Source organism: Dendrobium catenatum, unplaced genomic scaffold (assembly GCF_001605985.2).
Source record: "Dendrobium catenatum unplaced genomic scaffold, ASM160598v2 fragScaff_scaffold_1090, whole genome shotgun sequence".
Classification (NCBI taxonomy): Eukaryota; Viridiplantae; Streptophyta; class Magnoliopsida; order Asparagales; family Orchidaceae; genus Dendrobium; species Dendrobium catenatum.
The window spans coordinates 1,016,833-1,037,562 of record NW_021319552.1 but is presented as its reverse complement, the minus strand read 5'-3'; the positions used below and the strand labels follow the sequence as shown (position 1 = coordinate 1,037,562).

General features: G+C 30.3%; 1 pseudogene; it reads left to right on the top strand.

Moving 5' to 3' along the window:
• Positions 1–533: 533 nt before the first annotated feature.
• LOC110095871 lies at positions 534–20,502 on the top strand (annotated as a pseudogene).
• The last annotated feature ends 228 nt before the right edge of the window (positions 20,503–20,730 follow it).

Below are 20,730 nucleotides of genomic sequence, written 5' to 3'. Positions count from 1 at the left end.
ATGTTTTTATTTTAATTTTTTTGTAGTTATCTATTTAGAGCAGAATAATTAATTTATCTTTATAAGCAAGATAATATATTACCATATTTTAAATACAAGATAAGTTTAATACTCTGACATATTATATTTCTTCGTGATTCTAGTTCTTATTTTGTCTATAATTGCTTCATTAAGTTGGTTAAGTGGTATCCTTAGATTTATCGATTGAATCTCTTATTATACCGATTTGGATCTCCTTTCCTAATTTGTGAACCCACCTATTCTCCCCTCGGATTTTAAATGGTTTGGGTTCGATTTTTGGTCGACCTCTACGCATTGAAAATGCAACTGCTGTGGGTTCTTGCCCCCTCAGTTGCGCGGATTTTAGTTGAACTAGATGTCTCAAAATGTTATCCCGATTGTGTTTGGATCGGTCTGGATAACTTGAGGTATGTTCAATCTATCGTTATGGAAGATTTGCCTTTTTCTGTGGTCATTCTAAAGCTTTGGGCCATGATAAAAAGGAATATCTTATTTTCAATCCTCAAGTTGACATGTTAAAACTCATATATATTGAACCTCATCAAGTTAGCTCTGATGGGAACATTGCTGGTGGTTTGGAAATAATGGATAATTTAGCTAATGATACTGGTATTGTTAAAAATGGGGTTGTTGTTATGCACAATGAGAAGGAAGATGCTCCGTCTAATAATGTCTTTCCTGGTATTGTTTTGCCTCTGCTTGAGTCGATTACTGCCTTGGGAAAGGCGGTTCAGAATGATTTGGTGATCCCTATTTATGATGCTCCTCCATCAGAGAATTAACGGTTGTTCTGTGCAGTGATAATGGTGATGTGGGTGACCATGTTTTGGTGGCTTCCCCTCGGGGCGAGAATGAAATTGTTAGTCCTCACAATGTTGGTCTTGTTGTTGGTAATAAGCTGATGAATGTGGATGATAAAGAACTTAGTGAAGTTAATATGGGGGTTGTCGACATTAATTCTAAAGAGTTGAATCCTTCTGGAGTTGCTTCTGTGATGCATGCTGATCTGGTTGTGTCGGTCTCCTCTGCGAGACTGTGTGTGAATTAACAGGTTGTTGATGTTCCAGTTACTTAAGCTTTTGCTAATGCCATGTATACTCATGTGGGCATGAGTTTGAGGGAAAATATTTTGGAGCAAATTGATTGGCTTAAAAACTTTCTATCTTCTCCTTTTGAGGATGATGAATAAGAAGTGTTTGAACATGATGACTTTGATCCGAATGAAACTCGTGGTCATACTTTCATTTATATAGGCAAACGAAGAAAGAGAAAATCCAAAAAACAACTGTTTTTTGGGGTTGGCTTGATGGTTTCTGCTTTGGAGCTGTGGGGTTGCTGTTGGTGGTGCCAGTTTTTGGATCTTTGGGCTACGGCTTTGGATGGCATTGTAGCTTTGGTTGTAGACGTTTGTCTGCTGGGCAATTGGTGACTCCTTTTTTGTTTGCTTGTGCTTAAACTGGTCTTTTTTTTGTACTGTTTTGGTTTTTGTTTTTAGGTGAGTTCCAAGGCTCTTAGGTTTTTATCATTAATTTGTTGTATTTTAGCTAGCATTAGAGTCAATCTGGACATATTCTTTTTTCTCTTCAAAAAATATATATTAATCTCATTATATTTTTAAAAAAAAATATTGCTATCTTTTAGGAACTAATATATCTTTTAAACTTCTCTACAAAATTTAGTATGTGAAAAAAATGTTCTTATTGACATGATTATACATACTGCTTATGTTAAGGCTATCCATGCTGCTCAGCATTTTATTTATATTGAAAACTAATACTTTCTTGGTTCATCTTATAATTGGGATTCTAATAAAGATCTAGATAAATTTAATCAATTGGGGAATGTATCTTATGCTTAAAACTTAAATTGAATACTAGTTAGTTCACTTCTTTGTAATGCTAACACGATCTTCTTTTTCTTTTCTTTTTTAATTATCACATTGTAGATATTACTTACATTTTTTAAATGAAATTTATAAAACATAAAGTGGCAAATGCGAAGCAGCTATGTAAAAACCTTATACAATTTTTCCAGACTTTTTTAATGGTCTTTTTGTTGTGTGATATAACCATTGCTATTATTTGGGTTTCATTTGCATTTATAGTAGAACACTCAATATGTTTGCATTGCTCAACTAAGAGATACCGATAAATTTTGCTAACCCAATGTTCTTGAGATACTACTATTGCATGGGTTAGCTTTCATTTTTTGGTAGCACTCCACCATGCTATCAGTAGCTTTATGCATTTGTTTCTATTCAAATTAATGCTAGATATATCCATTCTTTGTGTATTAGGTGCCAATAATTTAATACCCATGAAAATTGCCTTCAAAATTGCTAACAAATTTAAAGAACATGAAAGATTTTCTATATACATAGTTTTTTCAATGTGGCGTAAGGGGAATCCTACAGGTGTTCCGACCCAATGTATTCTTTCTTGGCAGGTTACCTTCTAAACACCTTTAAACTAAGTGTCATATCTTAAATCCATTTTGCGTTTGCTAGTTTCCTTTTTTCACAAAATTCCATTTTTCATAGCCTCTAGTGTGATTTAAATACTATCTTGCATGATGAAAGAAAATAAATAAAACTTTATTTGATAAAGTAATTTGTAACTTCTAAAAGGAACACTTGAGAATATGCCTATTTTTTCAAAACAACGTTAAGACTACAGAGCGCATGCTTTAACAAATCAAAGAACTCTAGCTCAACTTAACCATAGGGATGCAATGTCGTTATTCCTATAAATTTCCTGTATCATAAATGATAAAACATCCTCTTAAATTTCTTAATGGAAGTCTGGATTTGATGAACTAGCCATGTTCACACGTATGGAAGCTTCGTTTTTTTTTATGATTGTAATTTTTCATATCATGCAAAATCAATACTTAATTTTCTTAATTTATAAAAAAGTTAAATAATTGAGCAATTTTGATTGTTTCATAGTTGGCACTCTATTTACTTTTAATTTATAGAGATAGTATTTATTTATTATTTATAATGAAGTCGGATTATTGCCATGGTTCACGAGCATTTCCATTCATTTCAACTTATTACCATATGATTATTTTGTCTGAAGATTATTAGAGTTGAGTTAGCCCTTATTTTGCAGAAAAAAATAATGCAGATGATGTATGAGAGTATTCTTATAGCTTTAGGGAAGTTGGGCTTGATGATACTTATGAGCCACAAGACTATTTGAACTTCTTCTGCCTTCACATTCGTGAGGTTGTTGATGTAGATAGCACACAAAATGAAAGTCCAGATTCAACCAACACACCTAGTGTAAGTGTCAATCACTTAAACACAACTACTTTTTGATACATTTTTGCTAAAATTTTTAAAATTCCCTATAACGAGGAAAATACTATTTGAACGCATAGGTTGAGCTTATAGATATATCGCTTATTCCTGCAAAGGCTTTTTTTTCCTCTTGTTGATACCATCATCAATTATCTTTATTGTCGTCTATTTTGTAATGACCTTGCATTATTGTATACACTAAAACTATTAAGGAATATTTCATTCAAAGCAAAATACTTCTTTCTCTACATGGAAGAAGGTACTAATTTTGTTTTAAATTACATACAATACTTATTACAACTTGGTGGTTGATTATATTTCATTAATCGCCAACTTGCTTTAATTAATGCTAAATCAAATGTAATAAGTGGCCTAGCATAATTCGCTGCTAACCAAGTAATTAGTTTAAATTAGCTATATTTTTCCATAGTCATCCCTTGGTTATCTACTGCCTTAAGGTGTTAAATAGGAAATAATGAACCAATTGATAGAGAGTTAACATAATTAATTTCAGATTAACGCCTGACTAATTCATCAGCAAATAAGTTGTCATTCTGATTTATGATTATATGGTAGCAATTCTAACTTATTAATTGTAATTTATTGGTACACAGCACTTTTTTCAAAATATAGTTTGTTATTAGTTATATCTAATAAAACAAGGCAACATGTCTTGACAGAAAACCTCTAATAGTAATAGTACTGATAATAACAATTATCTTTCAAACTATAGATTGGACTGAAACTGGAACTTAAGTAATAGTTCACATATAGAAATTGGAACAACTAAACTAAGTAACCTGAAAAAAAAATGAAATTTTGGTTGAGCATTTTAGGTTTTACTGCAAAACTTTAAATAAAAAACCTCTTAAAAAAGTAGACACAAAATAGTCCACAGGTCAGGCTAAGTTCTAAAGACACTCCAACCGCAGCTTAAGGGTTCCAAAAGTTCAACTTCGTTCAAGCTCAAATAAAGTATATCACCAAAACGAGAAGGAAAAACATACAAGGATACGGGAAACCAATAAAAAGTTCCAAATTTACGCCTATCATAATGAGAAACATAACATAATTGTGTTGCATAGATATTTTCTTTATAATTAAGATAACCATATATTTTCTTAGGTTTAGTATCCCGTAAAATTCGAACGGAATCATCATGTATATAAGCCGACGTACTTGTCTCTAGATTGTGAGAACGATCCAAAAATGGTAAGGTTAACTGAAATGAGCGCTAAAAGTTCACGTAATATGCTATAAAATTGGAATCCCTCCACGACATCTTGACCTCAACAAAAGCTATGCTAGCTCCAATGTATTATGCATTAAATTATTGGACATACCTTACGATACTTAAGGAACTATTCAGCCCAATTTTGAACGTCCATTTATGAAAGTTTTAGTAGATTTTTAGGAAGTCATTAGCAGGCCTAAGCCATACTAAGAGTAGTTCGTTTCCTTTATATGTTTATTTGACTGTAATAAATTTACTTGAAAAATAAAATACTACTTGTCATAGACCTGAAAAATCCTAATTCCAAGCGTTAGACTTGATGAAAATCAGTCGAACCACATCTGGATAATTTGATTTTTGAACTTTTCCTTTATGTTTGGGTTACTTTCTCATCTTTTATATTGTCTAAGCTCTATTTGTGTGTTTTTACTTTGTTCTCAGATGAAGAATTATGATAGGTGATTTGCAGCTCTTTAACTACTGGTGGACTATACAACCAGTAACTTCAAGAATTTATATGAAACAAACAATCTCAATTTATAGATATTTTAGGCTTCTACGTTAGGTATTGTTCATCAATTTTTCGCTAGTCTATTGGCCTCTTTGTAGGTTACTATAATAAAATAAATGCTTTAAAATGATGTTATCTAAGTTTTTTGTGATTTGTTTCCTGAACTGTTACTATAAGCATGTGTGCAAGAACCACTAAAATTATTGTACATGTGTAAGTTTTATATGTTTTCATATTATCTTGCATAATGTGCATAATATTGCCATTGTCGTATTCTTCTATTCGTGTGGTAGAAATCAGGGGGAAAATGAAGTGTTGTATGCGGCGACAGTAGTATATACTGTGTAATATAAGTGGAGTTATAATAACATATACACATATGTATACGAATAGGAAGTGCTGTCTAAAATTGAAGTGTTTTCTAAATTAGAACATCAAGACATATTCTATGCATATACTTCAAAAATATTCATATATTATATAGGGGTGTCAATTCGGGTCAACCTGTCGGGTTCGGGTCGAACCCGGCCCGACCCGAATCTAAACGGGTCAACCCGAACCGACCCGTTTTTGCAAACGGGTCGGACATTTCAACACGGACCCGACCCAACCGGGTTGCCAGGTTGACCCGACCCGACCCGCGACCCGGTAATGATGAATTCTTTTTTGAATCAACAAGAAAATCGGGTTGCCGCGTTGTGCTTAGTTGCAACCACTGGTGGTAACAGCAGAAAGATTTCAAGCACACCATTCCAAGCTAGCAAGACAACCTCAACAATGGATTAAGCACTTCGAATCAGTAAAATTGTCACTGAGGCATTCTTTCACACGGCTACTGCAAGCCTGAAATGAGTTTCCAAAATATGCAATTTAAGTGCATTTTTTACAGCAATAAATATGTTCACTATGTTTTTGTAAGTTGAAATTCAGAAGTGACATCTATGGCTATTCTGACTCATCATGTTTATATTCAGCGGGAAATTCAAATTTTCTTAAATTAAACGGGTTTTCGGGTTGACCCGGCAACCCGCCGGGTCAACCCGAACCCGAACCCGACCCGTTTATCAAACGGGTCAGTTCCAACCCGGATTTTTTGGGTCGGGTCCGGGTCGGGTTGTCGTGTCGTGTCAAATATTGACACCCCTAATATTACATCATTCATTCATTCATGCTATATTTTATCCTATTTAATAAAGTTAATCACTATAAGTAATTATAACTATTAATTGTACTACTATAACTATTCATTTTTTGAATTTAACTATAACTATTAATTATATTACAACAACTATTATGAATTAATTGAAGCTAATTTTATGAATTCGCATTCCTCATTCATTCCATTGCAAATGGAGAGTTAAATGATACTATGGAAAAGGGACTGCCAATGTCATTCAAAGCTCATTAACTATATCATTTTATTTATTTATACAATCTTCTTATTCAAAATCACTTTGTTTATAAAACAATACTATAAAACTACTAATGTTTGAGATAACAAAAGGTTTTTTCATAAAAATTTCAAGTTCATTATAAAACTAAGTCTTTTATTTGGACAAAAATTTAATCTAACTTGCCCATTACTTAATCAAATTGATCTTATAACTCCACCCCGATCTTATAACCCCCCCCCCCCCCCCACAAAATTAAAATATATCACCCATAATCATTTGATTTCTAATTATCTACTCTATATTCAATTTGTTATAAATGCTTAGATTTTTTTGACATTAACTTCTTAATGCATAAAAAGTTAAGAAAATATGTTGATGCAAAAGAAAATACAAATACAACATTACATGCAACCAATAACATATTCATGGGTGCAATAGAATTAATGGTCAATTTCGTAGTTCAATTATATACAAGATTTTAGATATAAATATTAAAAATTACTTTAATCATTAATTATCCAATAAGACTTGAACAAATTCATATATCAATAACACAATCTATGTATCATACAACCCAGAAAAAAAAAATTATTTCTAGCACACACTCTCAATTTGGTATCAATGCTAGCCTCGAATAATGAGGTCAACATTTCACATCCTTAGTTACCATCAAGAAAATGAAGAAAAAGTATTACTTCTGGTAGGAGTGCATGAAACTTTGGGAAGTAAAGGTGATATTTTGCTAAATAAATATCTTCATTGGTTGGATCTCATTTTCAGATATGATAAACTATTATTACGAGATTTTGCCCTCATTTTTACGAGAACTTTATTATCTGAGTTCTAATTTCCTATAGGCCAAGCCCCTATAGTTAATTAACCGTCTCAATGACAAGAGAAAACTTTAAACTATGGCTAATCATCAAATTGACACATAGTATCAAATTCATACATAATATCCAGCGTATAATATCTGCGTGGCTTTTGTATTTGAAATTTAATATTTAAATTAAAACTTTCACCATCTTGCACTTAAAATGGATGGTAGGGGGAGTGATGATGAGCCCGATCAAGATTACTTTGTCCAACGGACCTAGGGTGAATATTTATTTAAGGAGACAAATTTGAATCCATAGAGAGCTTTGTGCCTTATCAATTATATCTTATTGATTCATTGCTAAAAGATTTAACACCATTGAGGAACTTACGGGCTCTATTCATGACCATAATTTAGTGGTGTCATTTGGTAGTAAAACCACCTAGTTCAGAGGGCCCCAGTCATAACCATTTACTTGTGGTATCATTTGATGGCAAACCACTAGTTAGAGGATACATGCGACGTCTTTACTGGCAGAAGATTGTTTGAAAATAAATCCTAGTGATATTCTCAACCAAACATTATTTAAGAGCTAGAGTGATTTTTTTTTATTTGTCCACCTCGACAAATTTTTATGGAGAGTGGATAGATTTTTTCTTTAAGTATTTATATGGTTAAAGCCAATCTACAACCTCTAATAAATTACAGCTGCAAGCCCTAGCCCTTATCACACGATTGATCGAATTTCTTCTCCTACGTACAACCAAACTATTCATTTCTCACAATCCTTTCATTCCATTCACTTTGAGACCTAGCAATCAATCGACCTTCTCTATGCCTCAATCCCGCACCTGTTCTCTCCAAGCTCCCGTGATCGTTCTCCTTTCTCTCTCGTCGTCGATGTCCTTTCATCGAGATCGCATTGAAACTGAACGATTAGTCCCAATTGGAGTCGTAATAGTCATCGCCGCCACTTAGATTCTCAAGCTATCCGCATAATTTAGATTAAATTTCTTACTCTCTTGAAATATCATTCAAATTATTTGTTTCAATTTTTGAAGATATAGGATTATTTGTACTGATTTTCTCATGTAGCTACCTTTATTTTAATATATGTTAGTCATGAAATTTATGGGTTTGTCTATTTGCTTTTTGAGCTACTCCATATGTTTTTCATGATCAAGCTCTATAAAATTATAACATACTATATTGATAAAGAAAAGGTTAAAAATCATAATTTTATTACATATATTAATTTCACTACTAATAAATCAAACTTTCATAACGCTTTTTTTGACCTACAACAGTGGTTTAAACACCTGCGAAATTATTTGCAGCGGTTTAAAAACTGTTATAAATCCGCTGTATTTGTGCTCACTAGAAAGACTTTCATAGCAGTTTCTAAACTGCTGCTATAGGAAAGATTTAGCAGTGCTTTAGCAGGGGTTAAAATCGTTGATAAATGATAGAACTGATTAGAAAAATATATAATGCAAAGAATCACTATTTCTGATTAAATAACAATTCCATTCTTCCATCTTAAAGCAGTACTGCTCAAAGGTTTTTGTGAATGTTTGTGATATAGGTGAATTTTTAGGTGTGAAGTTGCTCCATAAGAATAATTTCATCAAATGAATATAGAATAATAGTATTATATAAATATACACATAACAAACATCTGCATGCTCATGTCTATTATTTAATGAAGATTTTTGCAACTTGGAATAAACCAGTAATATGAAAAAGCTAGAGGCCATACACAGAACAATTACTTCACCATAATCCAAAAATTAGCTAACAAATATAAGAAAACTTATTATTTAAGAAAATTGTCATGAACAACAAAGTACTATATAATCTCAAAAGATACGACAAAGCAAAATTCATGAAATTAAAGAAGCTTACATATAACATACATATATAGACAAGATTAAAATCCAATAAGTTCTTAAGTAAATAGTGAATGACATACTATACATGTAACAAACAAGTCAAACTACTTAGAAACTATAAATCTTGATTTGCTCTTTCTTCATAATATCAGTCTGCCCAAAAAAATAGAAAAGCAATTGAATGATCATGACCATAACCTAAAACATGAAAATCATACAAGTAATTGTCATGTGAATTGAAATAAAAATCACAATATTAAACAACTATTAAAATATAAATTATTTATAATAAATTGAGTAATCATGTCTAATATTAGTTCAACTGACATAGCAAATTCAATGGATTAGTTCTATGTTGCATCATTCCAATGACTATTCCATCTTGATCAACTAATAGGCCACCAGAAATTTCCTAAAATAATAAATAAAAAACTCCTAATAATATTTATATAATTATTTAGTTAGTAATTTTTGTTTATAATTAATAATAAATTATGCAATATTTAATATATAAGACATATTTGTATTAATAGATAGATCTTTATAGCTGGAAAAAATTTGTAAATAAAATATATTAAGAAAATATTTTAAAATAAAAAATAATTAATATTAAATTAATTTAACATACCTTAAAATTTTTTCCGGAGTTATATTTTAGTACCCTTTACTCTAGCCAAGCATAACGAGAAAATCTCCTACTTAAACGGTATTTTTTAAAGTGTAGTTTGTTGAGGAATATCAACATTTTTTTTCTAACTTTAATAATGTAATATCAAATAGTCTATCTTGAACTTGTAGCTTTGCCATCAGAAAATATAACGTAAATCTACATTATAAAATTAAAATAATAAAGTCATAAATTTAAAAAAAAAAATTAATACTTAAAGAAAAATAAATATATATTTGAATAAGTATACATTACATGTAATAGTTAAGATAAAATTAAACTTTTGTATGAATAAAATAAAATATATATTTTTTACCTGTGATAATTTACTAAATCCTATAGAACATATTATTACTAAACTTTTCTTCCAAAGTCAACATGTGCTTCGACTTATCACTATTTTTGAATTCTTATAATCATTTATAAATTAAAATAAAAATTTTATTTCTAATATCAAAATATAAATTAAAAATAAATTTCTAAATAAATAATAAACTTACATAGTGCAGCTTCGAGATTTATAATTGATTGCATTGCTTTTTGGATTGACACGCAAAGTAATATCTTATAATAATTTCTTACAAAAATTGGTAATCTTCTAAATATATTTTATAAGAAAATAATATATTAGTTAACGAGCAGGTCCCGTCATATTTTTTTAGAATTTCTTTTAAACTTTAAAAGTTAAAAAAAAAAGATAAAAATACATAATTGCCTGATAGATGGAGATCAAATTTGGGAAACAGAGCTGGAAATCCAAAATTATCTATTAGTGAATAAATGCACAATAGATAAGAACTATACAAAATTTGTTCAACAAAATAAGATAGAAAAACGGCAACATTCAAACTAGAAAATGACAGAAATATTTGAGTAATGGAACTGAGCTTTTCCCTTATCATTCCCAAAAAAAAAATTTCCTTTTTCTCATTAAAAAATAAAGTGCATCCATCTCCTTAACTAAATATAGAGGGGAGTTTAAGAATCTTACATACATTCTTTTATATGTATTTCCACTACCTTTTTTCTATTATCATAGAGATGAAAATCCAACTTCCCATTAGGCAAGGTGAGTTTTGGGAAAAGACCATAAAGACACCACCTATAATAAGAGAATATACTCATTTTCCTTTTTTTTAATAGAATATGATACGCATACATGATTTCTATGATATAGTGTGTGAATACACATTACTTTTATAATAATATTTTATTACTATTAAAATGGTATAATTTTGATTTAAATAGGATTAAGTCAAGTTATTAAACTATTGCCAATTTATTTTTACAATTTTTAATAATAATTTTTTAGCACAAAAATCAATTAAAAATAATCAAGAATAATGATAAAAAAACTATCCTAAATGAATCCTAAATTTGGAATGAACAGAATTTACTTTTAAAGTACATATTTCTTAAATAAATTGAACAAGAAAAATTAGATATGAATGAATACGATCTTCAAAAAATTAGAGAAAGCTAGAGTGCCTTTCGGCTTTGCGAGTGTTTAATTATTATTTTATTTATGATATATATATATATACGAGTATTTTATATTTTCTTTTTTTATCTTAAATTTGAATTTTTGAGTTTTTTCCATTAAAAATCCTATAGAATATTGCAACTATATAATAAAATATAACTTATGATGAATAAAACAGAAGAATAGTCAATGAGCTAAATTCAACAACTAACATAGTTTGCTCCATTTTTTAATTATATCCAACTAAAATTCTTAACACATTAGATGAAATAAATAAATATGCACTCTTTTACTTTGTTCAAAGAAAATAATGAAGGAATTACAATTCATACTCAAACATGAAGCTAGCATTGTAGGATGGAAGAATTATTACTCTAAATAAATTAGTGTCATACTTAATATATTAGTAAAAAAAAACTAGATGAAGGTGATAATACTACAAAACTAATTAAAGATTTTCAAATTTTAAGAAAATTTTGAAGTTGGTTTTCTAGATAAATTGAATAGAATGTACCAGGCTTTTTTTGGAATAGTTTTTGCCATTATTTATTATTTTTAATATTTTTTAATAAAAAAGCTACTATAAAAAACTGTGAGAAAATTATCCCAAAATAAAATCTTAGACTAGCAACGAAAATAAAGATTCTTAAACTTCCCTCAATATCTAGTTAAGAAGATATATGCACTTTAGACTTAATGAGAAAAAATGAAGAATTTTTTTAGATATGATAAGGAAAAACTCACTTTCATTGCTTAGAAAAACCAAATATATTAAAAAAAAATGTTACAGTCTTTCTCTCATTTGAATGTTGCCCTCATTTTCTAGCTTGAATGTTACCGTCTTTCTATCTCGTTTTGTTGAGCAAATTTTGTATTGTTCTTATCTATTGTGCAATTATTCATTAATAGGTCATTTTTAAACTTCCAGCTCTGATTCACAAATTTGATCTTCCTGCTGACTCTTTACCTTTTGGCTTTTTCATCTAACAGGTAATTATTTATTTATATTTTTACTTTTAAAGTTTAAAATAATTTTTAAAAATATGATGGGACCTATTCGTTAACTAATGTATCATTGTTTTTAGAAAATATGTTTAGAAGATTATAAATTTTTGCAATAAATTATTATGAGATATCACTTCGTGAGCCAATCCAAAAAACAATGTTAACAGTTATATATCTTGAAGTTGCACTATGTAAGTTTATTGTTTATTTATGAATTTATTTTTTAATTTATAATTTGATATTATAAATAAAATTTTATTATATTTTACAGATGATCATAAGAATTCCAAAATAGTAATAAGTCGAAGCTCAAATTGGCTCTGAAAGAAAAATCTAGTAATGATATATTCTCATTATATTTCTACTGGATTTAGTAGAATATTAAAGGTAAAAAAAATCATATTGTATTTTTTTATACAAAAGTTTAATTTTATCTTAACTATTACATGCAATATATACTTATTTATATCTTGGTTTTTCCCCAAGTATTAATTTTTTTTTTATTTATGACTTTAGTATTTCATTTTGTAGATTTACGCTACATTTTCTGATTGTACAAAACAAATTACAAGCTACAATTTCAAGATCGACTATTTGATATAGCAGTATCGAAACTAGATAAAGATGTTGATATTCCTCCAACAAAGTACACATTAAGAAATACTGTTGAAGTTGGAGATTTTCTAGTTATGCTTGGCTGGAGTGAATGGCATCAAAATATAGCCCAAGAAGGCATTTTAAGATATGTTAAATTAATTTAATATTAACCATTTTTATTTTATAATATTTCTTTAAAATGTTTTATTTACAATTTTCATCTAGCTATAAAAATCTTCATATGAATACAAATATGACTTTCAGCTTCATAGTTAATTGTATTGCATCATATGTAAGTTTTTATTTTATTTAAATATCTTACATATTAAATTTTGCATAATTTATTAGAAATTATAAACAAAAATTACAATCTAAATAATTTATAAATATTATTATGAGTTTTTAATTTAATATTTTTGAGAATTTCTGGTGGCTTATTAGCCAACCAAGATGTAATAGCCATTGGAATGATGTAAGGCCGAGCTCAACCATTTGGATTTGCTATGTCACTCGAACTAATATTGAACTAGATCACTTAACTTGTTAAAATGAAATATTTTCTCTTAATTGATTATAAATAATTTGCCTTTTATAATTGAGTAAAAATATGATTTTTATTTTAATTGACATAACAATTACTCATATGATTTTCATACTTTAATTGCTTTTCTATTTTTTTGGGCAGACACACATTTTGAAGAAAGATTAAATCAAGATTCATGATTTCTGAATAGCTTGACTTGTTTGTTACATGCTATTAGTAGATCATTCACTACTTAAGAACTTTTGGGATTTTAATTTTGACTATAATTGTATGTCATATGCAAACTTTTTTAATTTCATGCACTTTACTTTGTCATGTCTTATGAGACTAAATAGTCATTTGATGTTCATGATAATCTTCTTAAGTAATAAGTCTGCTTGTGTTTGTTAACTAATTTCTTCTGATTTTAGAAATCTTTATGAAATATCAAGTCATTGCAAATAAAAGATTCCAGAAATAGCTAAAGAGGAAAAGGTTGTTGTAACAAGAGATGTTTCCGATTGAATGGCCTTGAAAATGGCTTTTAAGCTCCTATATAGTTGAATGTGCAGGGGAAAGAGTTTCATTTTTAATTTGTAACCTCAGGAAAATATTAAAGAAGAAAAAAGAGAACCAGTTTTAAACAAATAAAATGTAGTAACAAATATAAAGTACAGGATTTAAGTTCTTGTCACAAACGGAGGAGAGAAAGCAACTATAAAAGGTCTATGTATGCTGCAAATAGATCTAGTATATACCAAAAGCAGATAAAACTACCAATAACACTTAGAGCAAAATTTCTTTGCAAACAAAACAATTTAAAGCAACAACAAATCAACTTGTCCCTGATAACAAGACAAATGCTTTTTCTCACATTAATGTTCGACCCATCTAAAAACAAAATGGTATAGATGTAAACCATTATTTTTCAATTTAAGTGTTATAAGATGAGAAAATTATTCTTGATTTTTCCACAAGGATCTTGGTTCCATATGAAACCAGGAAAAGCAAAAATCGAGGGCATAAAAATACATCAATATATCTATATCATAATGGCAACTTTAAAGACATGAATGCAAAAGTAAATAATCACATTCGTATCGTAAAGTATATATCTATATTATTATATAAGTATGACTTGTGATTCTTCCCATACAAAATCTTTATTATATATTTTTAAACTTAAAATAAATCTGCATCGTTCATTTTGGATGCTTCAAATTCATTGCTTTTCGGTTCCAATAGTTGAGCAAATTAAACTCTATAAAAAAAACGATTTCTCCAATAGCCGTGCATTTTCACTGTCAAGCAGCTAAAAAATAATAAAACACTTTCTCCCTTTGTTTACAAGGCCGATCGGTTTCTAATTTATCGAGCATTTCAAAGCCGATCTTCTTTAAGCCTCTGCCAATTCTGCTTCAGCTTATTTCGCACCTCTTCAGACACTGCTCCCTCTATTAGAAAGAGTATGCTAAAAAAGTTTCTTCACGAAGCCCTCTCACAAAAAAAAACCTCCTTGCCCACATACACAATTTAGCCCATCTAGCCTTTCTTGTTCGCATGCAATCCATCCGCCCCGCCTAGCCTTCTCCCTTCTTGCCTACAAAACCTCTTCTTCAAGAAGCCCTCTCATGAACAAAGCTTCTCTACCCGCATGCACAGCACATCCATCCCTCTTCTTACATATGCAAAATCCCCCTAATTAAGTACAAAGTGTCTTACCTTGCACTCTATATGTTGGAATCCAAGAATAACGATGTCAAGCACTTCAATTGTGTCCATGTGTTCATCAATTCAGCCATTTTGATTTTTAATCAACAAGAAGATACCAGAACTCGATTCAATACTTGTCAGTGTTCTTCATGACATTGTTGCATGGTGGTATCCAACACTCGCTCGTGGCCTACGAGCTCATCCTCTTCTACACTGTTGTTTGTTTGTGAATTTATTTATTTTCTTATGGCTTCCAAATCAAAATTGGTATCATTCATACCTATTCTAATGACGGAATCCAACACTCACACATGGCCAATGAACTCAGCCTATTTTACACCGCCACTTGTTTGGATATTTATTTTTATTTTTTCCTTATGGTTTCCATATCAAAGTTTGCATCTTTGATGCCTTTCTAAAGATTTATTTTTGGCTCCTGCCAAAAGTTTGAACTTTCTAGCACTGCTTGGGAACTTTCTAGCACTGTTTAGGCTCATCTTTTGCTCTACATCGTTTGTTATCAATTTACTTTTTCCCCAAGGCTTCCTTGTTTTATGGCGTAGCTTGAATTAAGTCAATTTGAGATTTGCTTTTGGTAGTTTTTGTTTGAAAATTAGCCTAAAGTTATCATTTCATCAAGTTGGATTAAGTCTTTGAATAAGCCAAACTGTGTTTCGATTAGGCATGAGCAAATGAGAAACAATCTTGTTCTCTATTTATATATGATGAGAGTTATGATGCATTGCTTTTTTAATTTAGCTCTAATCTTCTATTAGGTATTTTACTCACTAAATCTCTCAAGCATTGATGCTATGCTCATTATACATTAAGCATGGATTGATTTACACATAAGATATAAACTTCTCTCTCCAGTGATGCAAAATTAATTACTACTCAAATTTGAATTATCCGTTGGTAACTTTTATATATTAAATTAGCGACTATTCAGTTTGCTACATTTAGGGTCTTAGAGTAATCAAAATGTAGAGGTTTTGATAATTTTGGATTTTTTGTTGAATGAAACAAAAATTCAAGGTAAAGTAAATGCATTGTATTATGTTCTAGTTCACTTTTGGTGTATTTAAAATTCATCCAATTTGAGTGATTTTCAAATACACTGCAAACTCAAGGGAATTTTTACCCCTTGCTAGCCACCTCCAGCCACCATTGCCTTTGGTCGTAGCCTCCGCCTACCACCGTCGGCAACCGCAGTCGCCATCAACTCTGGTTGCCGCCTCCAACCACCAATACCAACAGTCGTTGCCAGCCACCCCAATCGGTGCCCCCGGCCACCACCTCTAGCAACCACCATTCACTTTATATTGCAATCACTTTACTTCAAATCAAACAAAAATAATAATGTCACTCTAAATCCTTTACATTCATCCAAATGACTTCAAAGTATTCATTTACACTACATTCCTTTTTCAAGCAACCAAACAATCCCTTAATTATTTGAATCTCGTGATGGCATGCTAGAATCAGACAATTTCATAGGATTTTTTAATTATGAAGGGCTGCACTTCCGTCACTTATGACTACACATGTACTGGTTATAGATTTGTTAGGTTGTTGACTATATTACTAAATTACACCCTTATATTTATAGAAATGCATGTTATGATTATCATTGGGCATGAAATTTTCAATTTATTATATGCACTCTTTCTTATTAGGGTTTTAAGTAAAAAGATTAAATGTTCATCTTGTTCATGTTAACTTATGGTTGATTTAACCTAATTCTCGAATTTCATCAATACCTTGAGCCATCATTCTCTCTAATGAAATGAAATCATAATATTATCACCAGTGACTTTGGTATTTGCTATAATATAATGTCTAATTTAATGTTTGCTTCATTTTTTATTCAAATAATTCTTAATTTCCTGCATCCCATCATCAACTCAGAGGCATTCATTCAATCATCTCTCCTTTTGAGCTTGCCATGACTTGAATTCTCCATGGCTTTGACTCAATTGATATATCGGCCTAATCCCTAAACTTTTATTAGTTGTTGGGATTATTTATACCATCAACTCTTTCATATCTAGTAAAGCTTCAATTCAATATTTCTCCTCTACTTGTTTTGATTTTGCACCTCCAAAACGATGGCAATTTAATGATTTCACCCTCCCTCCCTAAATTGCAATTTTTATTTGACTCACATCTTGTAGGTATATTTGTCATCTTTGTGTTGTTTATCATTGGGTGTGTGAAGGTAGATCATGAAGCTAAAGTAAATCTCACCAATATCTTATATATATTTTGAAAATTTCTGTTATCTTTTTAATTCAAAATCTCAAAATAATCTGGAATATTAAAAGTGTAAGAACATCACTACCTTTATCTCTCTATTAAAGAAAATATAAGAATACTTAATTTTAACTTTATAATATCTATTTTTATTTTATTTATGTATCATGTGCACATGCATTTATACTAGTTAAAATAAATGTCAATATAATAATTAATTAACACAAACCCGATGCAAATAAAATATCATTTACCGATATGAATTTTAATCAAATTGTGTTATTAGAAAGAAATATATAAAATCAAGAAACTAAAGCTCATACGAACAACTAAAATCATATTAAATATGTTAATATTTGAAACAGATAACTACCATTTGAAAACATTCTATAATGTGTGTGACATGTTTGTTCACTTACCAATTTTGTAAGTTATATAGGAAGCAACATATGGTATAACTGACATGTTATCCAAGAGTATCCCAGAATAATTGAGCATTCATAAGCATCAAGAGAATTTGACGTCTATTTGGAAATAGTTGTGCTTCATAGACTACAAGTAATATAACAGCAGTGGATGAGGAGAAAAACTTAACACTAAGAAAATATGAAATTCATAAGCAATTGTGTGAAACAAAAACCCCAAGTACTTCAAAGAAAAGTATGCGATCATATCTAAATGATCATAAAACAAAATGAGTAGAGAAAAAAAAAACTTTGGCCATGTTATCCCTCAGCATTCTCAAGAGTAGAGAAAAAAAAAAAAAAAAAAAGAAAAATGAACACACTAAAATTATCTAAGATAGCAATCCTAATTAAACAAGAGCATAAAGTAGATTAACAAGGTTTGATCATGAATGGGCAAACTCAATTGAATACAACAACAACATCAAGAGTTTGTCCTACTATGTGGGGTCAGCTATATGAATCCATTTTATCCATTGTGTCTAGTTAAAAGTCAAATTCTTATTTAAATCTAATAAAAAATATCATTTCTAATATTTTCTAACCTAGTCTTTTTAGGTCTACCTCTATCTTTCTTAACATAAGTCAAATCTAATACCTCAACTTTCCTAACCAGGTCATCGGAAGACAGCCATTTTATATGACCAAATCATCTAAGGTAACTCTCTCTAATCTTATCTTCCATTGGAACTACTCTAACCTTTTCACGTATATGCTCATTTCGTATCCTATCTCTAAAGGGTAAAGCCCCTCTAAAAAGAGGTCATAAAGCTAAAAACCAATAAAAGGATGAATTGGCATATCTGAAAAGAGGTCATAAAACTGCCACGTTGTGCAATAGTGAATAGCTTTATCAATTATAAGCGTAATCTAAGATTTCTCCAACAATATTGATTCACGAAGTTCTCGGGAATTAGAGAATGATAGATCTAATTGTTGAAAAAGAACATCTATGCTTTAGGCCTCTAAAGATTTTCTGATGTTGATTCAAATGATGGCAGAGAGCAAACACAAAAAAGTTGAAAATCTCAAATCATGATGAGAATAAAAAAATATTCTTACTCTTTCTTGTAAATCCCAAGTTCTATAACCAACATCAGCTAAAATTTTTGTACGAATAAGCTACTTTAAGAAATAGTAAGAAAGACATCTCAAATAAAGCCTAAGTGTGCACTGTTATATTTAATTACATAAAAAGGATAAATTTTTTGATCAATCCTTTAAAAGAAGTTTATCATTCCCCATAACAACTTTTCTCTATTTAGATAAGGTTTTTTGGTAGAGCTTCCATTTTTAAATCATTGTCTTTTCTGTTTGTCATTAAAAAACATGAAAACAAAGGGCGAGTATTCTTCTAAGAAATATGTATATATATATATATATATATATATATATATATATATATTACTCTCTATCTTGTAATTTTGTTTGAGAAAAATATTACCATACAAACAATAACCAATAATAATTGTAGGAGGCACCTAAAATCTTTAAAACTTAAATAAAAATATATTTACTATATATCACGGTATGCCCCTCATCTCTGATTTCACCCATCTTACATTCGTCGTTGCTTTGTAACGTGACCTGTCAATCGGCCATTGCAGCAGCTACTACCGGCGATGTCATCGATAAACTAATTCACCTTCACGTTGATAGTGTCCTTCAAAAGGAGATGGACGCTTAGTGATTTTGAAATTGGAAAGCCACTGTGAAGAGGAAATTTTGGTAATGGCTTTTGGCATGAGAAAAGAAGAGTAATCATGTAGTGACAATAAAATTCTTTTCAAGAGCCAGCTAAACCAATCCCAAGTTGAGCATCAGCTCCGAAGAGAAGTAGAAATCCAGAGTCATCTCAGACATACAAATATATGGCGGTTATATGGGTACTTCTATGATGAGACAAGAGTTTATTTGATATTAGAGCATGCTGCAAAAGGAGAGCTTTATAAAGAACTACATAAGTGCAAATATTTAAGTGAGATTTATTGTTGGCGGGAGCTCTAATCTACTTGCATGCAAAGCATTTAATTCACCGAGATATCGACCCTAAGAATGTTCTTCTTGGAACATAGGATGAAGTAAAAATTGCAAATTTTGGGTGGTTAGTTCTCGCATTTAATCGCAAGAAGACTGTGTGGCTCTTTAGATTACCTTTCACATGATTGAAAGTGTAGAGCATGATGCAATTGTAGACATTTGGAGCATGGTTGTGCTATGCTATGAATTCCTCTATAGTGTACCACCAATTGAGGCCAAGGAACACTCAGATACATACAGAAGAATCATCAAAGTTGATATGAAGTTTCCTTCAAATCCCATCGTGTCTTCATCTTTAAAGGACTTGATAAGTAAAATGCTCGTCAAAGACTCCTCGCAGCGTCTTCCACTCCACAAGCTACTTGAGCATCCATGGATTATTCAAAATGCTGATCCTTCTGGTATTTCTTGAAACTTATCCTAATAACTGAGGTCCTCAAATAAAATTGACATCAATGAAACACTTGTCTTTTGAGATTATAGCAATCCATTGAGTCGATTCACGATTCACATATTGTGGGGTCTGTTAAACGAGAAAATATGCTTCCCTTCTATTGTTGTAGAATTCCAACATCTCGTATTGAAACTGGAATAGCTATTTCGAGGTTTTTGAATATATATATATATATATAGAGAGAGAGAGAGAGAGAGAGAGAGAGAAAGAGAGAGAGAGAGAGAGTCATTAAAAAATTAATTTTAAAGTGATAAGTATCCAATAAGTAAATATTTTTTCAGGAAAGTGAGTCATAAAATAACTACGTTTATTATCAACTAGTAAAAATCATATTGGTGAATAAATAAAATATGGACGA